The 21,203-nt window shown below is 42.6% G+C and overlaps 1 long non-coding RNA gene across 2 annotated transcripts; it reads right to left on the bottom strand.

Moving 5' to 3' along the window:
* Positions 1–8,877: 8,877 nt before the first annotated feature.
* Positions 8,878–20,205, bottom strand: LOC123569849 (uncharacterized). 2 transcript variants are annotated; one of them, XR_006693677.3, is made up of 3 exons: positions 20,069–20,205; positions 18,896–19,006; positions 8,878–11,506 (listed from the first exon to the last, which is right to left on the bottom strand). It is a non-coding gene; the product is annotated as an uncharacterized lncRNA (long non-coding RNA). The 2 variants fall into 2 exon arrangements; XR_010582415.2 differs by having other exon boundaries at positions 18,896–19,200; positions 20,069–20,193.
* Between the last annotated feature and the right edge of the window lie 998 nt (positions 20,206–21,203).

Raw genomic sequence — 21,203 nt, 5'->3', positions numbered from 1 at the left:
TCTTGTCTGCTCAGCCTCTACTGCCCTGGGCTCTGGGTGTTGAATTCAGGGCTTCTAATATTTCAAGACATCTAAAAATAATAGCCATTATATATCTACCTTTTATCGAGGATTTTGCTATGTACCAGAAAATATGCTAGCCATATTTATTTAGAACATGTTATTGATTTACCTAGCCTCAAGCCAGACGCATAATTCCCTTTGCTAATTCACTTGTTTAAAAAAATGTCTACTGACGGCTAGGCACGGTGGCTCATGCCTTGTAATCCCAGCACTTTGGGAGGCTGAGATGGGTGGATCACTTGAGGTCAGGAGTTTAAGACCAGCCTGGTCAACATGGTGAAACCCCATCTCTACTAAAGACATAAAAAATTAGCTGAGCATGGTGACGCGTGCCTGTAATACCAGCTACTCAGGAGAATGGGGCAAGAGAACAGCTTGAACCTGGGAGGTAGAGGTTGCAGTGAGCGGAGATCGTGCCACTGCACTCCTGCCTGGGTGACAGGGTGAGACTCTGTCTCAAAAAAAAGGAAGTTCTTAGACAAGGGCCATCTTCTTCCCCAGTCTCTATGTGGAGTGAGAGGTGATTTTACTCTAATATAGAATATGGCTGTGAATATAAAAATATTTACACACAAATTCAAACACACATACATTGTTAGTGAAAAATGGCACTGTGGTCTATATTTTGTTGTCTGCTCTTATTCATTGTAACCAATAATTTTAAAGATCTCTAGTGTCAACAAGTGTGGTCCAAGACATGATTTTAAAAAAATGGGTAAATATTATTTTATCCTATGACTATATCATAATTTTCTTAATGTGGTTTTGACATTTAGGTTGTTTTCAGTGTTTCACTATCATAAATAATTCTCTAGAGAACATCCTTGGGACTATATACTGGCTCCCTATATCCCTGGCACCCATAACAGTGGCTGGCACAATAAATGCTCAATAAAATATTTGTTGAGTGAATGAGTGAATAATGAATACGTCAACTCAATTTCCATTCCCTTTGCTAGTGTTTCTTTTCACATTCTGTATTAAGTCCAAAGATTTAAATTTTTAAAAAATTTTTTTCTTTTAACAGACCTAGAGCTCCCAACAAAGATTTTTTTAAAAGAAAATATAAGGCAGGGCGTGGTGGCTCACACCTGTAATCCCAGCACTTTGGCAGGCTGAAACAGGCTGGTCACTTGAGCCCAGGAGTTCTGAGACCAGCCTGGGCAACATGGCGAAACCCCATCTCCACAAAAAATACAAAAATTAGCCTGGCGTGGTGGCGTGTGCTTGTAATCCCAGCTACTGGGGAGGCTGAGGATGGAGAATCGCTTGAGCCCAGGAAGCAGAGATTGCAGGGAGCTAAGATGGCACCACTGCACTCCAGCCTGGGGGATAGAGTGAGACCTTGTCTCAAAAATAAATAAATAAATAATTTAAGAAAATATAAACAACTATACCTATCACAGAACTGTGTAAATTGAGGTCACAGTTTCAATATACTGTTTCAGTTAACACAGTATTGTGTAAAATAAGCACTGCCTGTATTACTTCCTTTGTTCAAAAGTAATGCATGTTAAATGTACAGAATTTGGAAAATGCATGTAAAGAAAAGGAAGAAAAGTAAAATCACCTGTAATTACCGCATCATTCAGAACTAATCACTATGACATACTGATACTTGTTCTTTTAATCTTTTTTGTGCAAATACTTTTAATTTTATTTTTACAAAAAAAGAATAAATATTGTACATAGTGTTTTTGTTTAATAGATATATTGTGAACGCTTTCTCATATAATTAAATGTCTTTATTTTATATACTTTTTACCAGGTTCTTAGAGTTACGTTTTATAAATGAATGATAATATTTTGAGTAGAGACACGGTTTCACCATATTGGCTAGGCTGGTCTCAAACTCCTGACCTCGTGATCCGCCTGCCTCTGCCGCCCAAAGTGCTGGGATTACAGGCGTGTGCCACCGCGCCCAGCCAGGGACTTTTTCATGTCTAACTTGATACATTCCTGTGTTGTTTGGAAATTTTGGCCTGGAGTGGTGGCTCATGCCTATAATCCTAGCACTTTGGGAGGCCAACATGGGAAAATTGCTTGAGACCAGTAGTTTGAGATCAGCCTGAGCAGCAAAGTGAGACCCGTCTCTACAAGAAAACAAACAGAAAGAAGGAAAATTTTTCCAAGAGTGTATATTAATTTTATAATTAAAAATAAATGCTAAGAAGTGTTTTAAAAATCTAACTGATATAGTTTGGATGTCTGTCTCCACCAAATCACGTTGAAATGTGATCCCTAAGGTTGGAGGTGGAGCCTGGCGGGGAAGTGTTTGCGTCACGAGGGCGGATTCCTCATGAATGGCTTGGTACTGTCCTCTGGATAGTGAGTTCTTGCGAGATCTGGTTGCTTAAAAGTATATAACACCTCCTCCTCTCTCTAGCTTCCGCTCTCTCCATGTGACATGCTGGCTGCCCGTCGCCTTCGTCATGATTAAAAGCTTCCTGAAGCCCTCACCAGAAGCAGACGCCAGCACCAAGCTTCCCGTACAGGCTGCAGAACCATGAGCCAAAATAACATCTCTTTTCTTTATAAATTACCCAGTCTCAGGTATTCCTTTTAAGCAACACAAAAACAGCCTAATACGCTCATTTATGCCCAGCACCCAGGTCTTGGTTTCTCACACCACTCTCCAATAAAAGAACCAGGGCTCCTTGGAAAAGTGGCCAACTCTAGGATTGGGGCAGGAAAAATGCAAGATGAGCCTGGAGCATCTCATGGTGCCAAAAGTAAGGAAGGGCTCAAAGAACAAAAGTAAGGAAGGGACACCTTCAAGGGGCACGGCAGACAGCCTGGAAGAGCTCCCAGTGGCCAAAGCTGGAACAATACGAGCAGGAAAACACAGACGCTTCTGCACTTACGATAGTGCCACCTACGATTTCAACTTTACGATGGGTTTATTGGGGGTATTAAATGCATTTTTGACTTAAGATTTTCAATTTACAATGGGTTTGTTGGGACATAACCCTATTGTAATTTGAGGATCATCTGTAAATAGTATTGGATTACAAACCCAAAGTATAAAATAAATATCCAGGGGTCCATCTTAATATAAATAAGTGATTGAAGAAATAAATATACAGGGCAGGGGGAGGAGGGGAAAGAGAAAACTCTTCTGTGCAGAAGAATTCCAAATAATTTCCATAGATATTCCCCCTCCAGGAGGCAAAGCTCAGCCCCCCTCCCACACTTGCCACCACACACACACTTTGAGCGTGGGAGCTTGGCTTAGGGACTTGCAAGCACTACCCGGGAAGGTGATCAAGGTCAGCACCCACAGTGATGAGTCGTGTTAACAGTAGGTACCCTTGATACAAGGTGATTAAAATGGCACTTCCCCTCTGTGGTCTTTCTTCTTCCCCAAAACACTGTCATCCAGCCAAGTCATGAGAAAACACCAGACAAATCCCAATGGAGGGACTTTCTACAAAATGCCTGTCCAGCACTCCTCAAAACTGTCAAGCTCATCAAAAACAAGGAAAAATATGAGAAACTGTCACAGCCCCAAGGAGAGACTAGGAGAGAGGACCACCAAATGCAAGGCGGGATCCTGAATTAGATCCTGAACAGAAAAAGGCATTAGTGGAAGAACTGGTGAAATCTGAGTAAAGGCACTCAGCTGTGGCTGCCTTGCCTTGGCTGGAGTTTAGTTAGCAGTACTGTACCACTGTTGGCTTCTTACTTTTGAGAAATGTACTATAGTAATGTAATATGACAACCTCAGGGGAAAACTGGTTGATGGATGGGTAGGAACCCTTGTACTATTATTTGCAACTTTTCCGTAAATATAAAACTGTTTTAAATTAATAAGTTTATTTTAAAAAAGGAAAAATGCTTCCATCAGTAAAAATGCCATCAGCAAGTATCTTTGTATATTAAAAACAAATTAAATGTAGTTTTAGCCTTTTATATTATATTTAATCATGTTATTATAAACACTGCAAATTAGAATAATTTCTTTAGGCCCACAGAGTCCAAAGCCTAAGTTTTTAATATTGAATCTTTCTCCTTCTTTATAGGGCTGCCCACCGTTGAGCCTGAGAGATCTTGGCTTTATCTATAAACCTGTCCCACTTCCATCTGGGGCTTCTGGTGTTGCCAGAGGCTCCATCCTCTGTGCTGTGTCTTGGCTATCTGGGGCTCCCAAAAGCTGTAATTAAGCCTAGATATATTTTGCCTGGAAGCCAATGATGCTCTGAATCCTTTGCATTTCAATTCTACCTTCTTTCATTCAATCAGGTCTTGGTAACAATTAGTTAGTCTTAAGGATTTTAGACTATATCCTAAGGGCAACAAAAAGCTTTTGAGGGGCTTAGTAAGGGAGATGTATAAAGAGGGGAGTATGAAATAGAAGGAAAAATGAGGAAAAATGACTTTAGGGGAGGTCATTATAGTAGCCTAGGCAAGAGATGATGGTGGCTTAGACTAGGATGCTGACACTATGGGTAGGAACTTCTGATATCAACTATTAATAATGATGATCATAATAAACATTTCTATGATCCTTTAGAGTTTTCAGTGCAAACACTTTCACATTCTTTGCCAATTAATGTTTACAACTCTGGGGAGAATTTCCACATTGCAAATGAGAAAAACTGGAGCCATAGAAAATTAAGTGAATTGCTCAAGGCTAAGTAGCATAATTTTAACCCAAGCATTTTGATTCCAAATTCAATGCACTTTCCAGTGCCCTGGCTGCCAGATTAAGAGTGAGATATATGTTAATAGTTTGATCTTTTGTTCTTTGGGTTAATGGTTTTCAAAAGAGCTATACTTACAAGCTTAAAAATACAGATTCCTGAGCACGACTCTCAGAGATTCTGACGGAGTAGTTCCAGGGGTAGGAGGCTCTGGAACTCTGCAGCCTGCTGGGGGATGCAAGGAAGGGGCCCACGGACCACAATCCCAAAACCAGCACTGCTAAGGGTCTTTGATTGCTTTCCCAATTTCCATGCATGAGTAAGTACTAAACCTGGTGAATTGTTCTCCAGGTGCATGTCACAATGATTTAAAAATGAATATAGGTTTTTAAAACCTATTATTTTAGTGTTCACCTTTTCTAATCTGGATAGCATTAGTGCAATGGACATAATGCTTATGTTCTCTCCCAACCAATTCTATATGTTGAAATCCTAAGGCCGGGCACGGTGGCTCACGCCTGTAATCCCAGCACTTTGGGAGGCCAAGGCGGGCGGATCACGAGGTCAGGAGATTGAGACCATCCTGGCTAACAAGGTGAAACCCCGTCTACCCTAAAATACAAAATAATTAGCCGGGCATGGTGGCGGGCGCCTGTAGTCCCAGCTACTCGGGAGGCTGAGACAGGAGAATGGTGTGAACCCAGGAGGCAGAGCTTGCAGTGAGCCAAGATCACATCACTGCACTCCAGCCTGGATGACAGAGCAAGACTCCATCTGAAAAAAAAATAAAATAAAATAAAGAAAAGAAAAGAAAAAAGAAATCCTAACCCATAAGGTGATGGTATAAGGAGGTGGGGGCTTTGGGCGGTGATTAGGTCATGAGAGGGGAACTCTCATGAATGAGATTAGTACTCTGGAGAGGTAGCCTCTCCCTTCCACCATGTGAGGGCACAACAAGAAGGCGTGGTCTGTGAACCATGAACCAGGAAGCAAGCCCTCATCAGACATCAAATCTGCTGATGTCTTGATCTTGGACTTCCCAGTCTCCAGAATTGTAAGCAATAAATTTCTGTTGTTTATACGCCACCCAGTCTAAGGCATTTTGTTACAGTAGCCTAAATGGACTAAAACAATTAGCATAGTTGCTTTGAAACTATTTTTGCTATTTAACAACTACCTTGTTCCTTTTACTCCTGTCCTGGCAGAAACTTCTCCTGTGACCACTGTCCACACACCCGGGCCCCTCTCCTTGTGGCTCCCCAGCAGCTGGCCTCTGAGCCATGGTGCAGGCAGTGGCCTCCAGTGCTCCACAGCCCTCGGCCCAGCCTTGCCTGCCACACAGCTGCCTCTTCTGAGTAGAAACCTCAACTGATTCAGAGAGTCAGTGCTTGAGATTTTGTAGCTCCAGAGAAAAGGGGCCAGAAGAGTCTGGTTTTTGTATTTCCCCCAAACAAACTGCAGGTGGGGGCTTCAGTGCATCTGTCATTCTTCCTTTAAGAAAATAACTAAGTTATCCGTAATCACTCCTTGTCTTATGTGGCCTGAATAATGAATTTTCTTTCTATTTTGGTTATCTTTCTGGCACATTTAAAATGAGATATATATCTTTATATAATTGTTTTTTGTTACTACTCTATTTGAAGGTCACTTAAGACATGCGGTTCACTATTTATTCCTTTGATCCACTTTTTAATCACAAAATGAAAATAAATATCCAGGCACTTGCAACTTAAGTTAGAAAAGAGAGACCCTGGCTAAAGTGGTTTCAGTGCTTTGAAGAGCAACACTGCAGTGACCCAACAATGCTTTCTTCTCACAGTTGGCCTCAGCCTCCCCTGGCAAACCCTAAAGTTCTTGTCTCTTCACTTTCCACAGGAATATTTTACTGGAAGGTAGAGTCAAGAACCCAGAGAAAACTGCTGACGGCTTCTCAAAGTCCCCCCCAGAGACATGGCGTCAGCAGGAGGTATGGGGGAAGGGGCAAATTTCCACTTCACCCAAAGGAGCCCTGGGCTGCCCCCGCGTGGTGTCTGCCAACCCCAGGAGGCGCATGTGCCTCTCTCTTCATGTCAGCTTCGTGGGTCTCCGGAGGGTGGAAGCTATGAATGGATACTGAGTGCCCACTCTGAGCCAGACACCGCAGAACTGCTTCAGACAGCCTGACGTTGCTCAGTCACAGACGTCTCTTTCTTTCAAGCAGATGGGGCTACATATGGCAGTCACCAGCTGTGGCTGCCTTGGTGGTTGGTACTATCTAGGACCCCTCAGCTTCAGGGATCTTATACCCCACAAGCTGGGCTAGGCAGGGTTTCCTGATGACCCCCCCAAAGATCACAACTCCTTTTGGCCAGCAGCACCCATTGCTGGGGGCACCAGAAAACCCTGCTTCCGTAGGACATGATTGGCTGTTACAGCCCCACCATTCCCTGCCCCCAACCTCAGGTTTATCTGAGAACTGACCCCAAAGTGTTCTCGTCTTACAGCATGCCCCTGAGAGTCAGGAAAGGTTTCAGCTCCTTCTCAGGCACTCCCACCTTAAAGGATAGGACCAGAGGGGCCCTTTCCCTGTCCTTCTTCCCAAGGTGGGAGTGATGGTGCAACATTCCATTACTCTACAGCAGCATGGCCAGGCGGGGCAGCAAACCTTGTTCACTCCAATGCAATGTGCTCACTTTTGACCCTTTTGAAAACCCTCCTGATTCAACTTGTGGGAGAGAGGAGCAAGCCCCTCCGTAGTCATCGTCGTACAAACAACACTGTCCTGATATTGGGGACCTGGTTGCACCCTCCACATGGACCACCTTCTGGGAAAGGTGAGACGTCCATCTGCTTTCACGACCTTTTTAGACAGTGGGTCAGCAGGAAGAGGGGAGGACCCAGGATTGGCCTGAGCTGCTTCTAAGGACAGCCTGGAATCTACATCATGACTACTCAGGGATTTGGCGTACCTGGGTCTAACCTTCCAGGGGGTTTAATCAGAGAGATGGAATATCCAGGAGGCATGGGATAGTTAGGATTTCCGAACAGAGGAACATTCACAACAGGCAGGTGGCTTCATGGGGGTGGGGCCTGTCTGGGTCATCAGGGTGGAAGCAGGACCTCTCTCAGCCGCCGAGGGAAGGGTACGGTGGCCAGTTCCTGCCCTCCAGAGAGAGACAGAGGTCATTCTAGCAAGGAGGAGGCAGATTGTCAGGCCCCAAGCCAGGCAGCTGTGGTTTGGGGCAGGGTTCCAGGGCCAGCAGGGAGCTGCAGTGCCAAATGGGAGCTGAGCAGGCGCCCAGTCATATGCCAGGCTTGGCCCACAGGTAAGTTTAGACAGCAACACTCTGGGACAGGACATCTGGGTGCCAAAGAGCTTTCCTCAAGCACCTGGATCCTGGCCTTAGAGCAGCAAGACTGAGTCCCCATTCACCCCACTAGCAGGCAAGGGCCCTAGATTATGAAACAGCCAGGCTTGTGTAGCATCAGCTCAGCTACCTAGCAAGACAGAGTGAGTGCACAGATGCCCTGGGGGATATGGGATTACTATACCCCAACCTCCTGCCAGATTCTTTCCCATATAGGCAGCCATTCCCATAACCTGAAACAGATGAGGTCTTGTAAAGGTTCCTAGCAGTTTTGTTTTGTCTTAAATCTCTGAAATATATGTACAAAAAGAGATTATAGATAATAGATGTGTACTTCTACGCATACACAGAAATATGCTCACATATACAGATAGGTCTCCCATACATAGTAGATTAATCCCTAAAAAGTCATATTTAAATTTAAATTCTTTTTTTTTTTTTTTTTGAGACAGAGTCTTGCTCTGTCACCAGACTGGAGTGCAGTGGCACGATCTTGGCTCACTGCAACCTCCGCCTTCTGGGTTCAAGCAGTTCTCCTGCCTCAGCCTCTCAAGTAGCTGGGATTACAGGCGTGCACCACCAGCTAATTTTTCGTATTTTAGTAGAGATGAGGTTTCACCATTGTGGCCAGGATGGTCTTGATCTCCTGACCTTGTGATCTTTCCGCCTTGGCCTCCCAAATGGCTGGGATTATAGGCGTGAGCCACTGCACCCAGCCCTCTAAATTATATTTTTATAAACAATCCTTACTTGAAATGTATCAAGGCAACTTCTCCAGATGAATCTGTATGTTCTCTCGAGTTAAATAATGGCACATATGTAGCTTTTATTACTTTATTACTTATTTATTTATTTATTTATTATTTTGAGACAGAGTCTCACTCTGTTGCCCAGGCTGGAGTGCAGTGGCGAGATCTCTACTCACTGCAACCTCTGCCTCCTGGGTTTAAGGGATTCTTGTGTCTCAGCCTCCCAACTAGCTGGGATTACAAGCATGCAACAGTACGTCCTGCTAATTTTTGTGTTTTTAGTAGAAATGGGATTTCACCGTGTTGCCCAGGCTGGTCTGGAACTCCTGACCTCAAGTGATCCACCCACCTGTTTTCTATTTTATTGCAGAAGTTCAGAGCTAAATTTCATACTTCCTTAGGTTAAGTCTTCTAATATAATTGTTTTCTTCTTTCCACCTGTTTTGTGACTTAACTTCTGCCTGTAAGTCCTTGATGTAATAATTTTATGGCTATGTATCACATGCAGTATTCACTGATTTGGGAAGTGAAAAATGTATAATAATGAGTTGAATTTTTCTAGAATCTTAAAAGTATATATCAGGGAAGTTTGTCAATTGATAGATTACTAAATTCTGGAAAAGCAGAATAATTCTATTGTAATAAGCAACATCCTGTTGTAGACGCCATCGGGAGAGAGTTGGGAGTGCAGGCTTCACCCTCTACGGTCCAGTGTGGCAGCGCGTGTGCTAGTGGGTTGGAAGGGATTTATTCCTAAGTCCCCTGTGGCAGGAGGGAACCTCTGGTCTCCAAATGTAGGCTTCCTTTGCCAGCATCTCTCACTTGGCGCCTACTCTCTCAGCCATATTTCCAAACACACCTAGGAATGTTGGCCACATCCTCCCTGGGCAATTCGGACAATGGCTTTGCAGTCCTTTATCTGACCCACTTGGTCAACACGGCGCCTTGACTCAAAGATATGAGAGGAGAGAAAGGCCTGCAGTGTCCATGAGTCCATTCCTCAGGGTGGGGCGGGAGTGAGAGGCAACTTGATCTGCCCCTGCCAGCCCTGGGGAGAAGCAGTGATGAAATCTCACCTTTCCACCCAGAGCAAGCCGTTGGCACTGGCTGTCTCAGGAGGACCGAGTTTAGTTCCTCATTTACACATCTCTCCTTTAACTTACCTTCTTCCTCACTGTGTTCTTGGAGTTAATTTGCTAAGACAGGAACTTGTGTTTGGGAAATCTCCCAGCAGCATGTCACATGGCCAGTCGCTGATGTTATTAGCCCTGGTCCAGGGGTGTGGGCTGAAGCTGTGCCTGGGAGGGGTGGCATCTAGGAGGCTCTGCCAGTCCCCCCTGCTACGGGGTGAGACTGCGAAGTTGAACGACCCTCTCACCCACTTCTCTAGGCAGGTGCCATTGTGCGGAGTGAGTGGCATGAAGGCTTCAGTCAGCATGAGATGAAGAATGAACGGACGAAAGGTATCTCCCGTCTCAAGCAGCCCGTAGGCACTTGGCACGTGTCCTCAGGCCTCATTTCATAGCCCAGAAAGGGAAAGTCCTAGAGACAACCTGGAAATTGTCCTAAAATAAGTGGAGCACTGACATGGGAGAAGGGATTCAATTTGCTTTGTGTGACTTTTGAAGGGCAAAACTAGAACCCGTGAACACAAGTTTGAAGGAAACAAAATTGAGTTCAAAATAAGGAAGGCTTTTCTATCCCTTAGAATTCAAAAGTGGATTGGTTCCACAGATACCTAACTAGATAAACAAAATGTGACACACACACACAGTGGAATATTATTCTGCCTTAAAAAGAAAGGAAATTCTGACACATGTCACAACATGGATGAACTTTGAAGACATTATGCTAAGTGAAGTAAACCAGTCACAAAAAGACAAATATTGTGAGATTCCATTAACATACAGATAAACATATGAAGTGTCTGGACTAGTCAAATTCATAGACACGGAAAGTATCTCTACCTTCCAGTAAAATATTTCTGTGGAAAGTGAAGAGACAAGAACTTTAGGGTTTGCCAGGGGAGGCTGAGGCCAACTGTGAGAAGAAAGCATTGTTGGGTCGCTGCAGTGTTGCTCTTCAAAGCACTGAAACCACTTTAGCCAGGGTCTCTCTTTTCTAACTTAAGTTGCAAGTGCCTGGATATTTATTTTCATTTTGTGATTAAAAAGTCAGTTCCCGGGTGGGGGTCACAAGACTAGATGAGCCAGTTTATCAATCTGGGTAGTGCCAGCTGATGTAGCAAGTGCAGGCTTTATAGTAGGTTATCCCAGGGTACAATAGTGACCCTGGGGAGGGTCAGAATTTTGTAGCCTCCAGCTGCATGACTCCCAAACCATAATTTCTAATCTTGTAGCTAATTTGTTAGTCCTACAAGGGTAGTCTTGTCCCCATACAGGAGGGGGATTTGTTTTGGTAAAAGGGCTGTTATCATTTTTGTTTCAAAGTTAAACTTTAAACTAAGTTCCTCCCAAGGTTAGTTCAGCCTGTGCCCAGCAATGAAGAAGGACAGCTTGGAGGTTAGAAGCAAGATGGGGTTGGTTAGGTCAGATCTCTTTCACCGTCATAATTTTCTCAGTTATAATTTTGCAATGGCGATTTCATTATGTTTCCACATTTCCTGTGTTGCCTTCGTTCTTTCTCTTCCAACTCAGTAGGAAATATGGCCACCAAGGTCTCCAGTGTTACGTTATCTTCACAGCTGGCAAACAAAACATAGAGGGAGGCTGGTTTGTAATCACTCCAGAAAAATCCTGGGGAGAGCTCTGCCCATCCTTGAAACAATCTCTCTGATTGCCCAACCTAAACTATGTGTCCAGTTTTTAAGTCAAAGCACGTGTTGAATCATGCCTGAACCATATGGTGCAGGAAAGGGAGAAGTGTTTGTTATTCCCTAAGGAGATTGTGAGCAGACAAAAACCATATACTGACAATCTGGTAGAAATGTGCATGTTTATTCTTTTTTTTTTTTTTTTTTTTTGAGACGGAATCACCCTGTCACATAGGCTGGAGTGCAATGGCGCAATCTCGGCTCACTGCAACCTCCATCTCCCAGGTTTCAGGGATTCTCCTGCCTCAGCCTCCCAAATAGCTGGGATTACAGGCACGTGCCACCATGCCCAGCTAATTTTTTGTATCTTTAGTAGAAACGGGGTTTCACCATGTTGGCCAGGCTGGTCTTGAACTCCTGACCTTGGGATCTGCCCACCTCGGCCTCCCAAAGTGCTGGGATTACAGGCGTGAGCCACCACGCCCGGCTATTCTTACTATGACTTGTGCGATATGTAAACCTAGCTTTTGGCTGGGCGCAGTGGCTCATGCCTGTAATCCCAACACGGTGGGTGGTTGAGGTGGGAGGATCACTTGAGTTCAGGAGTTCAGGACCAGCCTGGCCAACATAGCAAAACCCCATCTCTACTAAAAATACAAAACTTAGCCTGGTGCGATGGTGTGTACCTATAATCCCAGCTGCTCGGGAGGCTGAGGCAGGAAAATTGCTTGAACCTGGGAGGCAGAAGTTGCAGTGAGCCGAGATCCTGCCACTGCACTCCAGCCTGGGCGACAGAGTGAGACTTTGTCTTTAAAAAACAAACAAACAAACAAAAACAAAAACAGAGAGAGAGAGAGGTTCAAGGGGGAAAATAAAGAGGAACCTAAAGTGTCCAGAGGTGAATGGAATGGCCACATTTCATTGGTGGTGCAAAGCAGGGTGATGAACAGGTGAAAATGGTTTGGAAGGTATTGAAATGCTCTTCAAATCTGCGAACAAGCCTGCTCATGCCCATCCACCTGAGCTTTCCTTAGCTTGGCCTGGTCACCAACTCCACATTCTGTCCACCACACGGCAACATGGGAAAAAAGACTCATTTGATTCTAGTGTTCTGGTTCAAGGGCCTTCTCACCCGTCTCACCGTCTCAACTTGTGACCGTCTCAACCTGTCTGAGGTCCGGACTCACCAAGCAAAAGTGCCTTCATTTTGCAAATTCATTTTTACAGAAAATATTTCTTTCTTTTACAGAGGCAAGTCCTCAATAGTGCAAGTGAATTTCTAATTACTTCAAGCTGATAGAGCCAAGTCACAAATTGCTTGTGGGATGTAGTGAAAAATGATGAAACTTGAAATGATTACCCGAAAGCATAAAGTCTGTAAAAAACTGAGGAACAGAGACTTGGGATAAAGATCCTACAGATGTAGTTCATTGATATTAAATATAAAATAATGGTAGGGAAGTGAAAACCCTATTAAAATGTCTACGAAGAAATTAGAGATACAACTTCGGAAGGTGGGAGAGTGTTCATGGATTGGGGTTATTGGGCAGAAGCCAGAATCAACCTTCCCAAGGGTTAGTCTTTTCTTCTCTTTTAAAGACCAGATAAGACGTAGAGCCTCCACTAGAAAAATGCAACTATGAGAAAACAGGGTCCCTTCTTATTTTATCTTGGACCCCTTAGAAGCCAGAGGAGGTGGTAGAAAGCACTGTGACAGTAGCTCCAAATTTCCTGCCCTCAATCACTCAAGGTATACTCATAGAGTGAACAATGAAGAAGTCCAGTGTCAGATGACATTCTAGAATCTGATGAAACACCAAAAAGAAGATTTAGTTCCTGCCTTCAAGCTTCTTATGGTGAATGGGTTAAACTTTGAGGTCACTGGCATTTGACTATTTTGTAAAAAGGAAAAGAACATAATTTTGAAATAGGATGTGTCTATATGCAAAGCTTCTGGAAGGGATTCTGGAGAGTCAGGGAACTGCCTGAATGTCACTGAAGGCCTGAAGTCAAGGAGAGGGCTCCAGCACGTGGAAGGAGAAATAAAAAAGGTGAGCACTCAGGAGAATGCTTGCCTTCTTACGACTCTGATCAGAGCTCTTTTTTATATGATATTTTCAACAACTATAGTCACTATTAGATAATCATGAGTTATGGTAATATAAACATGAAAGCATTGATCATCACGTAAAATATATTTGAATGAATCAGGCAGACCCAAACCTGGGAAACCAAGGGTTTGACTCTCTCTTGCTTTAGAGATCCAGCAGGTGCCAGGAAACATAATAGGAAAAGAAGTCTGCTGTTAATATGACCAAAGTGAAGTTCCAGAATGATTAATTTTTTTTTTTTTTTTTTTTTTTTTAGATGGAGTTTTGCTCTTGTTGCCCAGGCTGGAGTGCAATGGTGCGATCTTGGCTCACCTCAACCTCTACCTCCCAGGTTCAAACGATTCTCCTGCCTCAGCCTCCCAATTAGCTGGGATTACAGGCATGTGCCACGACACCTGGCTAATTTTGTATTTTTAGTAGAGACAGGTTTCTCCATGTTGGTCAGGCTGGTCTCGAACTCCCGACCTCAGGTGATCTGCCTGCCTCCACCTCCCAAAGTGCTGGGATTACAGGTGTGAGCCACCGTGCCCAGCTTCTAGCATGATTAATTTTTATTAAAGTACCTTCAAACTTGGCAAGGAACTGTAGAATCACTAGGGAAAGTTATAGAAAATAAACACTTTTCCAGCCACAAACATTCATTATGGGGGATCAGAAGACTTCTGCTACTGGCCATGATAGAGTAATGGGGAATGGATTTACTCTCCTGTCTTAAAATACTAAAAAACTAGACAAAATATATGAAACCGCAGTTTTCAGATATTAGACAACAGGCAGCACAGAAATATGATCCAAGAAGAAGGGAAAATAAAGAGGTGAACCCTATGATTGCCCCAACTTGCTACCTGGAGGCAATTTCCGGATTGCAGTATAGGGAGGAAGAAATAGAGCACAGCAGTCTCACTGAGATGAGAAGCAAGAGATCCAGGCCAAGGGAGGTCAAAGTCACTAGAACGTGTGGGTCTGTGCATTGGAAAGGAGGGAGATGCAGGGAAAGACAGGGAGAAAAAGAGAGCACTCCAGAGATCTATAGAGGAGCCACTTTGAAGCTTTGGCTGATGACTGATCCGTGTATACACAAGAGGAAACTATCTGAGGGGAAACCATCACCCAAAAGCAGCAAGCTGAACAATTCCTGGGGCTTACACAGGGCTAGGAATAGTTTGTGTTCCCACCAGTCGGAGCAGAAAGACCTCCTAGAGTCCTCAGAGGGGGACTCTTCTTATGTAGTCCCACCTTACTAGTGGGACTAAATAAGCCCTAGACTAAAAGCTGCTCTGAACTCACCATTAAAAGGTTTAAAAAGGAAAGGATCCAATAGATTCCAAGTAACTTAATTTTGTACCAGCATAAAGCTCAACACTATTTAAAAGAAAATAACAAAATCCAGCAACCAACAGTGTAGAATCACAATGCCAGGTATCCTGTCAAAAATTACCAGGCATACAAAAAAGCAGGAAAACATTACTTATAACCAAAAGAAAAAGTGATCAATAGAAACAGTCCCAGAAATTATGGAAATAATGAATTAGCAGACAGGAATGTGAACATATCTATTTTAAATACACTCCTATCTATAAGAAAGTAGATAAAAACATGAATATGGTGAAAAGATAATGATACTTTTTTTTTTTGAGGGGGAATGGAGTTTTGCTCTTGTTGCCCAGGCTGGAGTGCAATGGCGTGATCTTGGCTCATCGCAACCTCCGCCTCCCAGGTTCAAGCGATTCCCCTGCCTCAGCCTCCCACGTAGCTGGGATTACAGGCATGTGCCATCCCAGGCTCAGCTAATTTTATATTTTTAGTAGAGGCAGGGTTTCTCCATGTTGGTCAGGCTGGTCTTGAACTCCCGACCTCAGATGATCCGCCTGCCTCAGCCTCCCAAAGTGCTGGGATTACAGGTGTGAGCCACCACACCCGGCCAAATTGATGATACGTTTAAAAGACTCAGAAAAAACACATAAAGATGAAAAATGCAGTATCTTAATTGAAAAATACTGCATGGGATTAATAGTTAATTCGATATTGCAGAAGAAAAGGTAAGTGAAGTTGAAGACAGAACAATAGAAACTATCTAAAATGAAGCACAGAAAAAAGACTAAAAAAAATGAGTAAAGCATTACTGACTTGTGTACTTTACATATATAACCTAAGCGAACTACATGTGTATAACTAAAGTGCCAAGAAAATGATGTTGGGGGGGGGGAGAAAAAATATTTGAAGAAATAATAAATAAAAGTGTTCCAATTTTGAAGAAAACTATAAATTGAAGATTCAAGGGACTCAACAAACGCCAAGCAGAATAAACATTAAGAAAATCATGCCAAGGCCCACCATAGCCAAACTGTTGAAAACTGGTGTCAAAAAAATTTGTTAAAGCAGCCAGTGAAAAAGGGACATCTTATTTACATAAGAACAACGGCCAAACCAATGGCAGCAGATTCTTGTCAGCAACTACATAACCCAGAAGACAATGAGACAATATCTTTAAAGTAATGAAACAGAAGCTGTAAATCTAGGATTTTATACTCAGCAAAGTGTTTCAAAAATAAAAGTGAACTGCTGGGCGCTGTGGCTTATGCCTGTAATCCTAGCACTTTGGGAGGTTGAGGTGGGTGAATCACAAGGTCAGGAGTTCAAGACCAACTGGGCCAAGATGGTGAAACCCTGTCTCTACTAAGAATACAAAAATTAGCCGAATGCGATGGTGGGTGCCTGTAATCCCAGTTACTTGGAATGCTGAGGCAGGAGAGTCGCTTGAACCTGGGAGGCAGAGGTTGCAGTGAACCAAGATCATGCTACTGCACTCTAGCCTGGGCGATAGAGCAAGAGTCTGTCTCAAAATAATAATAATAATAATAAAAGTGAAATTAAAACTTTTCAAACAAAAACTGAAAGAACTCTTCACTAGCCATCAGCACAACAAGAAAGAAAATGGAAGTTTTCAGGCAGGATACAGCACAAGAAAAGGATCTATACAAATGACTGAAGAGTGTCAGAAATGGTAAATATATAAATGACTTATTTAAGACATCATCAACTAATTAAAGCAAAAATAATCACAGTATATTACAGGATTCATAACATATATTAAAGCAAAATGTATCACAATAGTATAAAGACAAGAAGGAAGAAATAGAAGTGTAGTGTTCTAAAATTCTTATGCTGCACTGTACTTAAACTGGAAAAATATTTGAAGTTAAACTGTTATAAATTAAAGTGCAATTATGTACAAACACAAACACATATTACAAAATATGTTACACAGATCAAATCCTGTTAAAACAAACTCCAAAGTCGTATTTCAATAATTTTATCATTCTCAAATTTGTGTCTTTTATTCTGGCTTTAATTAGCTATAATGGCACTGTAATTTCAAAATTTAACCTGTCCCTATAGTCCAACATCTGCTCTTCTTTTATTAAATGTTGTCAAATAATAGCAGAGAAAGTATTTTCAGCATCATGCTTGTCTCACCAAGCTAAATTTGGTACTGCGGAATTTGTTGGTGAGGACAAATGATGTGAGAATTCCTATGCTTGAAGCAATGCTGGCTTTGGGCCATTTCTATTTAAATGATGGGTTTGGAACAAATTGTGTTTACAAACTGATTCTGCCACTTACAAACAGTACTACTTTCTATTTGGGGAAATATTGAAGGTCTGTGACTTGGAGGTCCTATATGTTGATATAGCAAAGAAAAGAATGGAGCACCTCCTTATTCATTTTGGAATGAGTAAGATTTTTGGAAATCACATTGGAAAATTTGCTTACTTAATAAACTGCCATTCTTGTCAGATGAGTAGAAAAGAATACTGACCTCATTTATTTTTCCACCAATGCATCTTTCTATTCAGGGCTAAAAGTGGGGGCATATTTGGAATTGTTAGCTTCAAACAAGCTCTGTAACTTAGGGCGTAATTTGATGGTGGTATGACATGTTAAGTGGTAGTGAATAGCTTGGAGAAATAAGGCATATAGTTAATGAGTACCTCTAGATAGAGGCCCAGGCTGGCTGACTTCGCGGTAAAAACAAGTAGGGAATTCAGGAGATCCAAGGAATGTCCCAGTTCTGCCATTTGCCAGACCTCAAGCAAGACGATGTAACCTCCCTGGACCTTACCGTCTGCGTTGAGCCAGGGCAGTGTATAAGTAGAGTGCATGCCACTGGTGGTACACCAATAATTTTTTCTTTTTAATATATATTAATGTATTTTAGAAAATATAACTATATAAGAAAATCTAACTATATTCCACCCATAATTTTATTAATGTTATTGAGTAGGATTAGTTTAAGATATAAAAATCAAGTCAATATAAAGACTACTACAGTTTGAATATCCCTAGTCCCAAATCCAGAATCTGAAATGCTGGCAAATCCAAAATCTCTTTTTTTAGATGGAGTCTTGCTATGTTGCCCAGGCTGATCTCCAACTCCTGGCCTCAAGCAATCCTCCCACCTCTGCCTCCAAAGTAGCTGGATGCATCGTCGTGTCCAGATCAAAATCCAAAACATTTTAGGACTGACATGATATTGAAAGGAAATGCTCGCTGGAGCATTTCACATTTCAGATTTTTAAATTAGGGATACATAATTGGCGAGTATATAATATTCCAAAATTTGAAAAACTCCCAAATCTAAAACACTTTTGATCCCAAGCATTTTATTTTATAATTAAAACATTTTTTTGAGATGGAGTTTTGCTCCTGCTGCCCAGGCTGGAGCACAATGGCATGATCTCAGTTCACTGCAATCTCCACCTCCTGGGTTCAAGCAATTCTTCTGCCTCAGCCTCCCTGGTAGCTGGGACTACAGGCATGCACCACTACATCCGGCTAATTTTGTGTTTTTAGTAGAGACGGGGTTTCACCATGTTAGTTAGGCTGGTCTCGAACTCCTGACCTCAGGTCATCCACCCGCCTCAGCCTCCCAAAGTGCTGGGATTACAGGTGTGAGCCACCACACCTGGCCCCAAGCATTTTATATAAGGGATATTCAACCTGTATTATGTAAAGGCCAGACAATAATAGGACAGGAGGTAAAAAACTGAAAGGATTTTCAGTTTAAAACCACTAAAAGGTGGGTTCAGAAGGATGTTTTTAAAAGCATACACAACAGTACATAATTTTCACATAATAGTACACATAAAATGAGAGAAATACCATGGCAACAATTTTAGAAACACTGGGCGGACATGGGATAACCTACCTGGAACATGCAGGAAATCTCAACCCTCAGCCAGTAGTGGGGGAAGCTGAGAAGCAACTTCATTTGCATCCAGAACCTCTGGAAGGCCCAGAAATGTGTTGCACCCATAGTCTGTGGAATCAGAAGCAGGGGAGGTAAAGTCCAAATCAACTCCAGTTGAAAGTCATCGTAAGAAGCAGTGGGACACCCTCTGTCGTTCCACACAGCCAGAGACCTGCCTCTTCTCAGAAGATCCCGGAAGAGAATTCTTCTAAAAGATCACACTATAAGGCACCAACAGCATGAAGATTGAGAGCTTTATGCAACTAGGGGAAAGTTTGAACATATATTAGTGATAAGTGTACTTAAAAATCTTAAACAAAGGCTGGGCGCGGTGGCTCATGCCTGTAATCCCAGCATTTTGGGAGACTGAGGCGGGCGGATCACCTGAGGTCGGGAGTTCGAGACCTGCCTGACCAACATGGAGAAAACCCATCTCTACTAAAAATACAAAATTAAAAGCCGGGCGTGGTAGCGCACCATGCCTGTAATCCCAGCTACTTGGGAGGCTGAAGAAGGAAAATCGCTTGAACTCAAGAGGCGGAGGCTGTGGTGAGCCGAGATTGCACCATTGCACTCTAGCCTGGGCAACAAGAGTGAAACTCTGTCTCAAAAAAAAAAAACAAAAAACTTAAACGAGCTATTATTTATATTATTATTTATTCTATAAAGGGTTTTCCAAGAAAAATAAATAGCTGTGCAGAAAAATCAGTTCACTATGTAGTTCAGCTGTCAATAGCGTCTTTCTCATTAAAGTACAGAATACTAACAAAAGACTGATTTTACGAAAGTATCTGTATTGGAAGAATGGGGAAGGATAAAAGGGAGTTAGGTCAGAAACATTGAAATAAAGCTTAATCTGAATCTTCCATAGCAGGAAGTCAATAGGTAATGCTAAAACTTTAAAAATCAAGCACAAATATCAAGACTTGTTTTTAAAGGGAAGAGTTGGAGGTAAACATGAAAATAATAATTTAGTGGCCAGGCAAGGTGGCTCACGCCTGTAATCCCAGCATTTTGGAAAGCCAGGGAGGGCAGATCACCTGAGGTCAGGAGTTCGAGAGCAGCCTGCCAACATGGCAAAACCTGTATCTACTAAAAATACAAAAATTAACTGGGCATGGTGGTGCATACCTGTAATCTCAGCTACTCGGGAGGCTGAGGCAGGAAAATCGCTTGAACCTGGGAGGCAGAAGTTGCAGTGAGCCGAGATCCTGCCATTGCACTCTAGCCTGGGCAACAGGGCAAGACTCTGTCTCAGGAAAAAGAAAAGAAAAGAAAAGAAAAGAAAAGAATAATGTAGCAGCGTTGAAAGCTGTAACTTCAAGGAAAGGAGGAGAGGTTTTCTTTTTTTATAACAAATATTGTAAAGCTATTTCATCATTAACTATATGCAATTGATACTTTAAAAAAAATTCCATTAAAAAAGTTATGAAGGTGGTATGCAACTAAGTGAACTTGGGAAAATACTAACCAGAAAGTCTTTTAAATTCTGACAGCCAGTGAATTGATTTAATGAAACACTGAGTTCCGACTCTCCATTGCCATTTGTTTGTTGTCATGATACCCAGACAGCTTAAGTCACATGCATGTTACATGTATTTTTTACTTTATTTTTTCTTACTTTTATTTTTAATCTAGTTAGTTTTTGTTGCTGTTGTTGTTGTAGCAGTGGTGGTTGTTTTGAGACAGGGTGTCACTTTGTCCCCCAGGCTGGAGTGCGGTGGCATGATCTCAACTCACCGCAGCCTCCATCTCCCAGGTTCAAGTGATTCTCCTGCCTCAGCCTCTGGGGTAGCTGGAACTACAGGCGAGTGCCTCGGCGCCTGGTCAATTTTTGCATTTTTAGTAGAGACGGGGCAGGGTAGGTTACCATGTTGGCCAGGCTGGCCTTGAACTCCTGGTCTCAAGTGATCAATTCACCTGGGCCTCCCAAAGTGCTGGGATTATAGGCATGAGCCACAGCACATAGTACATTTATTATTTAAATCACAGTGGATTATTTGGGGGAAGGTGGTGTAGAGAATTATAAAACGGAGACATTACAGGGTTTCATAAGCCAGGGCTAGAAGCTACCTGCAACACTTAAAAAAATTTAAGAACTCAGGCTGGACATGGTGGCTTATGCCTGTAATCCCAGCACTTTGGGAGGCCAAGGCAGGCAGAACAAGAGTTCAGGAGTTTGAGACCAGCCTGGCCAACATAGTGAAACCCCATCTCTACTAAAAATACAAAAATTAGCCAGGCATGGTGGCACGTGCCTGTAGTC

The sequence above is a fragment of the Macaca fascicularis genome, chromosome 17 (genome assembly GCF_037993035.2).
Source record: "Macaca fascicularis isolate 582-1 chromosome 17, T2T-MFA8v1.1".
Classification (NCBI taxonomy): Eukaryota; Metazoa; Chordata; class Mammalia; order Primates; family Cercopithecidae; genus Macaca; species Macaca fascicularis.
This window is presented reverse-complemented; position numbering and strand designations above follow the sequence as displayed.